Raw genomic sequence first — 8,658 nt, forward strand, 5'->3', positions numbered from 1 at the left:
AAGTTTAGCTAACTTATTAGTTTCATCCGGCTTGATTGATAGATATAACTGAGTATCATCTGCATAACAATGAAAGTTATGAAAGATAAGATGGTGCCTGACCATGAAGAGCTTTGTAGGTGAGAAGAAGGATTTTAAATTCTCTTCTGGATTTTACAGGAAGCCAATGCAGAGAAGCTAAAACAGGAGGGATGTAATCTCTGTTCCTGTTTCCTGTCAGAACAAGTGCTCGCAGCATTCTAGATAAGCTGAAGAGTCTTTATGGACTTTTTCAATGGATTTTTTGGAGAAAATTACTGGTCATCCAGGTTTTAATATCCTGAAGGCACATTTGAAGTTAGGCTAACTAATAGCTAGCTAAATAACTAGCTAATTTTCTTCCGGCTTGATCAATGGATATAATTGAGTATCATCTGCATAACAATAAAGTTTATGGAGTGCTTCCTGATAATATTGCTTAAAGGAAGCATATATAAAGTAAACAGGATTGGACCGAGCACAGATCCTTGTGGGACTCCATGACTAACTTTGCGTGCACAGAGGATTCATCGTTAACATGAACAAACTGAGATCAATCTGATAAATAAGACTTAAACCAGCTTAGAGCAGTCCCTTTAATGCCAATTAAATGTTCCAATCTCTGTAATAAGATATGATGGTCAATGGTATCAAATGTAGCACTAAGATCTAATAACACAAGTACAGAGATAAGTCCTTTGTCTGATGCAATTAGGAGGTCATTAGTAATTTTCACAAGTGCTGTCTCTGTACTATGATGAGCTATAAATCCTGACTGAAAATCCTCAAATAAGCTGTTGCTATGCAGAAAGTCACACAGCTGTTTGGTGACTGCTTTCACAAGAATCCTAGAGAGAATTGGAAGATTGGATATAGGTCATAGTTGGCTAAAACATCTGGATCAAGTTTGGGCTTTTTCAGAAGAGGTTTAATTACAGCTACTTTAAAGTGCTGTGGTACATGGCCTGTTAATAAACACATATTGGTTATATCTAGTAGAGAAGTGTTGACTAAGGGTAAAACTTCTTTAAGTAGCCTGGTTGGGATGGGGTATAAGAGGCAGGTTGATGGTTTAGGTGAATACATAATTGAATTAAATTGATAAAGATCAAGCGAAGCAAAGCAGTCTAAACATACATCTGGTTTTACAGCTGTTTCTGAGATTCCTGAGTTTAGAGGTAAGTCAGTGCTAGTTAAAGGCAGGTCTTGGTGAATTTTGCTTCTAACAGTTATAATTTTATCATTGAAGAATCTCCTGAAGTCGTTACTACTAAGAGCTATGGGAATACTCGGCTGTGACCTTCCGTCAGCCTGGCTACAGTGCTGAAAAGAAACCTGAAGTTGTTTCTATTTTCCTCTATTAATGACGAGTAGTACGCTGCTCTGGCATTACGGAGGGCCTTCCTATAAGTTTTAAGACTATCTTGCCACAGAGACATATTTCCTTCTTTATAGAGCTGTGTAGATTGAATTATTACTTTATGTTATCACTATTATTATTACTTCAACTTTTTTTAAATATAAGACCTATTTAAGAGTTTTTTCAGTTTTTTGTTAAGGACATAATTCCATATGTGTTCGTTCATTGTTTTGATGCCTTCAATGAGAATCTAAAATGTAAATAGTCATGAGAATAAAGGAACCACATTGAATGAGAAGGTTTAAGCAAGCTTTTTGGCTGTACTGTACATGAAACCGACAAACACAATGAAGCTGAAAGAGAACACTGACACTAAAGCTATGAAAATAGAAAAACTAAAGAGTGGACTTAGCAGGCGAAAAGATAACGAGCAACCGCTAATAGACCAAAACACTGAGCAGCAAAAAAATCTTGCCAATTAGTTTCAGCAGACAGAGCATTAAAAAAGAACAGGGATGAGGTTACTATACTGACAAAGAAAATTGCTCACGGGGACAGGCATCTGGAGAAGTAAAGGAAAACCCTACAAAATGTCAAAACTGAACTTTGGGACAAAAAGACCAGCAGGTGCTACATTCTTCTTATGTTCAAGTTGTATGTTGTACATACATACAGCTGCAACACATGGAAATGATGAATATCCAAGGATATATTTAAAAAAAATATATTAAGGTGCAAAAACAAGTCCTGTTTTCCCAAGATGTTGCACTCCAAATGGCCAAGAATGAACTGGACATTGTGAGCATTCCCGATGGGAGAATGCATGAATTTAAAACTTGGAGTGAACTCAAGACCCTCGGCGTGGGAGTTGCAGTGTTCCAAGGTGATAAAGTGAGCAATAATTACCTCAGGAACTTAAATCTTGGACTCATTAGAGAGACACAGAATTGTCGGTAGCATTGAGGCTAAAATGAAACAACCTACACACCCAGACCCCCGTCTGCAACCGCATCAAAGACCGATTTTAATGGTTACATTTGTAGACTATGGAGGGAGAAAGAGACAACAAGACACATTGCTGGAAGTTGTGTTAAGTTGAAAAACCTTAGCCAGACCTCTAACAATAGGGGTGTGAAATAAAATCGATTCACATGTATGGATCAATTCAAGCTCAAAGCTATTCAAATCCTTTATCTTTAGTAATTTAAAATTTTTTTTTAATCAAAAATTAATTTTAAATCAAGTCGTCAGTGGACAAATTAATATTGAATCACAACATTTTCTGAATTGTGCACCCCTATCAACCGTCAATGTAAAACTAAACCTGTCTTTTGGACATTTTGAAATGTCACAGTAGGAAAGGCAAAGGTAGAAAGAAAAATTAATAATGGCTCAACTCCAGTTACATTTTTACAGTAGATTTAGGACATTACAAAGCCAATAAAGTAGACGCTAACCCTTCAGATTAGTAGATCTCTTTTAAGTAACCTTGTTCACCATGGACAAGAAAAGAGGCTCGTTCGAGATGAGACAGATCTGCGCAGAATCGATCACCGGCGATCGGCGCCCGTTGCATGCCGGTTAGATTTCTGTCCGACTTGATCCCGACTTGCTCTGACGTCATGCACAGGTGGGCAACGGGAATCTCACGAGAGCAAGGCGGCCGCAGTTCTGAGACCCAGGCGGCGCAGTTGCTTTTCACCAACTGCAAGAGCCAGGCGGACCCAGAGCATGCTGGGAAACGCCGGCTTCTCAGCTGATTTAACACCTGATTGGTTTAAACCATGATGACGATATATATAAACTTTTTATTGTTTTTGAATCGGAGGGATTTTAATTGCTAATTGTCTGACTTAAAGACTTATTCTGTACAGAACACGAGTTGTGTGGCTGATAGTGACGTTTAGAAGTCAGAGAGACTAAATCTGTTCAGATCACGGATCATCTACAGTGTGTTGTTAATTAAAATCAGCAAGAGATTGCATGTAGAGCACTTTGACCAGCTACTCTTATATAATTAAAACAACTGGAGACAGTGTACAAGCTGATATGTAGGTCTGATTATATTTTATTAAATCGGGATCGCACCACAGTGTTTTTGTCACTTCCTGTCCAGCCTGAAAGCGGCTGGAATCGGCTGGAAACTGTCCGACTTTCCCGCAGCTTTTTGTCCCCGCCCCCGCTGCTGCCGCCTGCTCTCGTCCACTTTACAGGCGAGGCGCAGTTCATCTCGAACGAGCCTAAGTACTCCAAGAGTGACTATGACCTTAGTTAATTTGACAATTTATTATATTGTCTTGCCTTCACTCATGTTAGTTTTCCACATATCTGCTGTTACCACTCTGATCATATTCCCTTTCTCAATGCTCCATAAAGAAACAATGACCAATCATCAATGACAGAGCGCATATGAAGTGAAGCATTACTCTCTGACAGCTTCACGCACAGAAAGGAATATCACCACTCATCATTGTGGTCAGAGAGACCAAACACTTTAGAAACACATTCCTTAAGTCAGAAACTCTAGTAATGATCCCTGAAACAATAATCTTGGTTAGACTGAGGGGGAAAACTGCATCTCATTCACTGCAGAGGGACTGTCACTCAGGGTTTAGTTTTGAAGCATAAGTCAACAGTTTTGGGAGCAATATGAGCTTTTGCAGTTGAGTTATAGTGTGGTGCTGAACTGTAAGACTGTTTTGCTAAATAATCTTGGAGTATTGAGAATGTAATTTCTGTTTCAAGATATGAGCCAAACTAACGGAGAAAAACTGTAATACGTAGCAATCAAGCTGAGCCTGTAAAGGCCACACAGTCTGATTAGTCAGGTGGAACCACCTGTGAGAGTGAAACTCGGATGTGTAGAGATGGGCTTTAAAACAATGCACCTTTTTGACATTTTGACACGTCACAGTAAGAAAACTCCCTACCTGCCACTGTCCCCGGAGCGTGTCACGCGTGTCTACACCTCTCATGTCTCTTCACAGTGCCAAGCTAGAGGCAAGCTCAACAGGGAGTTCTTTCCCCGCTGATTCTGCCAAGCCCGTTCCCTTGGCTGTGGTTTTGCTAGATAGTAGGTAGGGACAGTGGGAATCTCATCCATTCATGCATGTTACTTATTAGATGACAAGGCATTTGGCTACCTCAAGAGAGATTACAGCAGTTTCTGAACCTATTTTCTTGATCCCCAAGGTCAGCCCACCTGTCAAACTCGACCTGACGCCAATCAAACGGGATCAGTTATTTGCTTTTGGGCGTCACCGCTTCTGGATTTGTTTCATTTGCTGCTCCCCCCTACCCGGGGGGAACCAAACCTGACATGGACATACATTCACTCCTCTGCCCTCTGCTCTGTTCATAAGAATCTCTGACCAACACCAGCATTTGTTGGTCTAACCCTTTCCATCTCAGGGCATTCAGAAGATGCTCATGAGAGATAGTGTCAAAGGCCTTTGCAAAGTCGACAAATACCACCGCGAGGGCGCGTCTTTCTCCCGCGCTCAACCTCAAACAGCCCATCAACAACGAGAGGATCTCAGAGCAGCCAGCTGAGGCAATGATACCTCTTTGTCATGGGTGAACAGGACACGCATATGTCATCCTACCCGTAATGATTCGAGAGAAAAGCCGCAAGACAACAGACGCAATTGTAATTGGTCGCCATTGGTTTACATCCACAAAGTGTAAACTCAAGTCTGAGGTCTTAGGAATCAGTGCTGTCTCCCCACTGATTCCACAACTGGGCCCATAACATCAGACCTGGCAGGGAATATGATCAGAGTGGTATTAGCAGATATGTGGAAAATTAACATGAATGGAGGTAATAAATCATGTTAAGCTTTCTAATTAACTTCAGTGATAGTCAGTCTTGAAGTATGTCTTGTCCATGGAGGACAAGGTTACTTGAAAGGGTTAGCAACTACTTTCTTGACTTTGTAATGTTTTATTTCTTTTGTAAACATGTAAAGAAGTTAAGCCATTATTCATTTTAATTTCTACCTTTGCTTTTCCTACTGTGACATGTCAACATGTCAAAAGCTGCATTGTTTGAAAGCCCATCTCTACACATCCACGTTCCACTCACACAGGTGTTTCCAACTGACTAATCAGACTGTGTGGCCTCAACAGGCTAGGCTTGATTGCTACGTATTACAGTTTTTCCGTGTTGGTTTGGCTCATTTCTTGAAACAGAATGACATTCTCAAAACTCTTGGTGCTTTTGCCAAAATAACCTGGATGGTTCAGCACATCACCATGGTTCACCTGCAAAAGCTCATATCTACCCAAAAATGTTCACTCATGTGTCAAAGCTAAATTTCTTTCTCTTTTAAATAGCCAGTGTCCCCGAAATGCTCCGTCCCTTTGGCAATGTTTAAGCACTGCAAGTCAAAATGTGTGGATGTTTTGTCCCTATGGCAGAGACCATTGAACTATCCCTCATGTCCTTCCAGTCTTAGCCCTTCATAGACAATGGACACTGGACTGTTTTTGTCTAGCTAACAGAATACAATTGTGGATACTGAGAACCAGTATTAATCCAAAGAAATGACTGGAGCATTTATTTTAGAGAATAAGTAGGCTGACACTGAAGTATTGAGAGAACAGTGACTGTAAATCTAATTCAGTCTACATATCGGTCTTCTTGTCAATGTCAATGTCATGTTTATTTGTATAGCACATTTCCAAGGCCGAAGCCTACCAAAGTACTTCACAGTAAAAAAGCACCCAAAAAATATGAAACAGATACAATAGAAGACACAACAAATAGAATCTTAAAGATCTTTTCTTTTCTTAAAGATCTAAATAGATTTTCTCACCTCGGAGTCATCTGGAGCACGTAACCATTAGCTGCTGTCCCTCTGAACCCTGACTGACAATCCCTCTGCAGTGAATGAGATGCAGCCAGTTCCTGCCTGGCACGTAAGCGTGCTGTGCTGTAAATCAATTCCATACGTCACAAGTGATGTATGGAATTGATATCCACGATACTTCCTGACACTGAGTTGGCAACTTGCTAATTGGAAGTTGCAAGGGGTTGAGCGAGATGACCACCATTCAAATCGGGAAAAAGTCATGTAACCATTCCAATAACTCTGAAGCTGTTCTGTTAGGTAAATTAAGCTAAAAATAAATACACAGTTCTCCTTTAATACATGCTGATCAAGCTGAGCCTCTAAAGTCCACACAGTCTGATTAGTCAGGTGGAAACACCTGTGGGAGTGGAACATGGATGTGTAGAGATGGGCTTTCACACAGTGCACCTTTTTGACATTTTGACATGTCACAGTAGGGAAAGCAAAAGTAGAAATAAAAATGAACTATGGCTTCACTTATCTCCATGTTTACAAAAGAAATAAGACATTATAATTCACTCAACAAACAGATGGTGGTTAGGAGAATACTAGGATTGCCCCTTTTAGTTAAAACGGACCTGTGATTAGGGATATACAGTGGTGTGAAAAAGTGTTTGCCCCCTTCCTTATTTCCTGTTCCTTTGCATGTTTGTCACACTTAAGTGTTTCGGAACATCAAACCAATTTAAACAATAGTCAAGGACAACACAAGTAAACAAAAAATGCAATTTGTAAATGAAGGTGTTTATTATTAAAGGTGAAAAATAATCCAAACCATCATGGCCCTGTGTGAAAAAGTGATTGCCCCCCTTGTTAAAACATACTATAACTCTTGTTGTCCACACCTGAGTTCAATTTCTCTAGCCACACCCTGGCCTGATTATTGCCGCACCTGTTCACAATCAAGGCATCACTTAAATAGGAGCTGCTTGACACAGTAAGGTCCACCAGAAGATCCTTAAAAGCTACACATCATGCCGAGACCCAAAGAAATTCAGGAACAATTGAGAAAGAAAGTAATTGAGATCTATCAGTCTATCAGTCAAGCTTTGGGAATCCAGCGAACCACAGTGAGAGCCATTATCCACAAATGGCGAAGACATGGAACAGTGGTGAACCTTCCCAGGAGTGGCCGGCCGCCCAAAATTACCCCAAGAGCGCAGCGACGACTCATTCAAGGGGTCACAAAAGACCCCACAACAACGTCCAACTATATCTGGCGTAGAAGGAACACTGCATTTCATAAAAGGAACATTATACCAACAGTAAAATATGGTGGTGGTAGTTTGATGGTCTGGGGCTGTTTTGCTGCTTCAGGACCTGGAAGACTTGCCATGATAAAGGAACTATGAATTCTGCTGTCTACCAAGAGATCCTGAAGGAGAATGTCCGACCATCTGTTCGTGTACTCAAGCTGAAACGAACTTGGGTTCTGCAGCAGGACAATGATCCTAAACACACCAGCAAGTCCACCACCGAATGGCTGAAGAAAAACAAAATGAAGACTTTGGAGTGGCCTAGCCAAAGTCCTGACCTGAATCCTATTGAGATGTTGTGGTATGACCTTAAAAAGGCCGTTCATGCTCAAAAACCCTATAATGTAACTGAATTAGGACAATTCTGACAAGATGAGTGGGCCAAAATTCCTCCAGGACGCTGTAAAAGCCTCATTGCACGTTATCGCAAACGCTTGGTTGCATTTGTTGCTGCTAAGGGTGGCCCAACCAGTTATTAGGTTTAGGGGGCAATCACTTTTTCACACAGGGCCATGATGGTTTGGATTTTTTTTCACCTTTAATAATAAACACCTTCATTTACAAATTGCATTTTGTGTTTACTTGTCTTGTCCTTGACTATTGTTTAAATTGGTTTGATGTTCCGAAACACTTAAGTGTGACAAACATGCAAAGGAACAGGAAATGAGGAAGGGGGCAAACACTTTTTCACACCACTGTATGATGCCACAGTCAGCTGATCCCATGAGTTTGTACTGCAGGGACACAGTAGTACACACAATCACCATGGTTACAAGTGGGGATCCATTTTTGGGACCCGACTGAAGCATGGTGTTGAAGACGTACATCCGTGGTGATGCTCCATGCCCTGGACCGGCAGCTGATTGGACGAAGGCGTCAAGCTGGTCTTCCTACTCCCGAATTTCAAAACAACCATCACGACAGCTAGTAGAGAATACGACTCGTATTTTACGATAAATAGTTCACCGAAACATGTTTCTGAAAACTATTTAACCCTTGTGTTGTCCTCCTGGGTCAAAAACTAACAAAAATTAGAGTGCAACCCTCCCCCTCCTGTCCTCTAGTCCAGCTTCTCCTCCCCCTCCCCCCTCCAGTCCTCTACTCCAGCTACTCCTCCACCTTCACCGCAAGCTTCTCTTCCCCCTCCATCTCCAGTCCTCTGTTACAGCTC

General features: G+C 41.1%; 1 non-coding gene across 1 annotated transcript; it reads right to left on the bottom strand.

Moving 5' to 3' along the window:
- Positions 1-3,714: 3,714 nt before the first annotated feature.
- Positions 3,715-3,930, bottom strand: LOC117937832. The gene has a single exon (XR_004655264.1). It is a non-coding gene; the product is annotated as a small nucleolar RNA U3 (small nucleolar RNA).
- Between the last annotated feature and the right edge of the window lie 4,728 nt (positions 3,931-8,658).

This window comes from Etheostoma cragini, chromosome 2 (assembly GCF_013103735.1).
Source record: "Etheostoma cragini isolate CJK2018 chromosome 2, CSU_Ecrag_1.0, whole genome shotgun sequence".
NCBI classification, from domain to species: Eukaryota; Metazoa; Chordata; class Actinopteri; order Perciformes; family Percidae; genus Etheostoma; species Etheostoma cragini.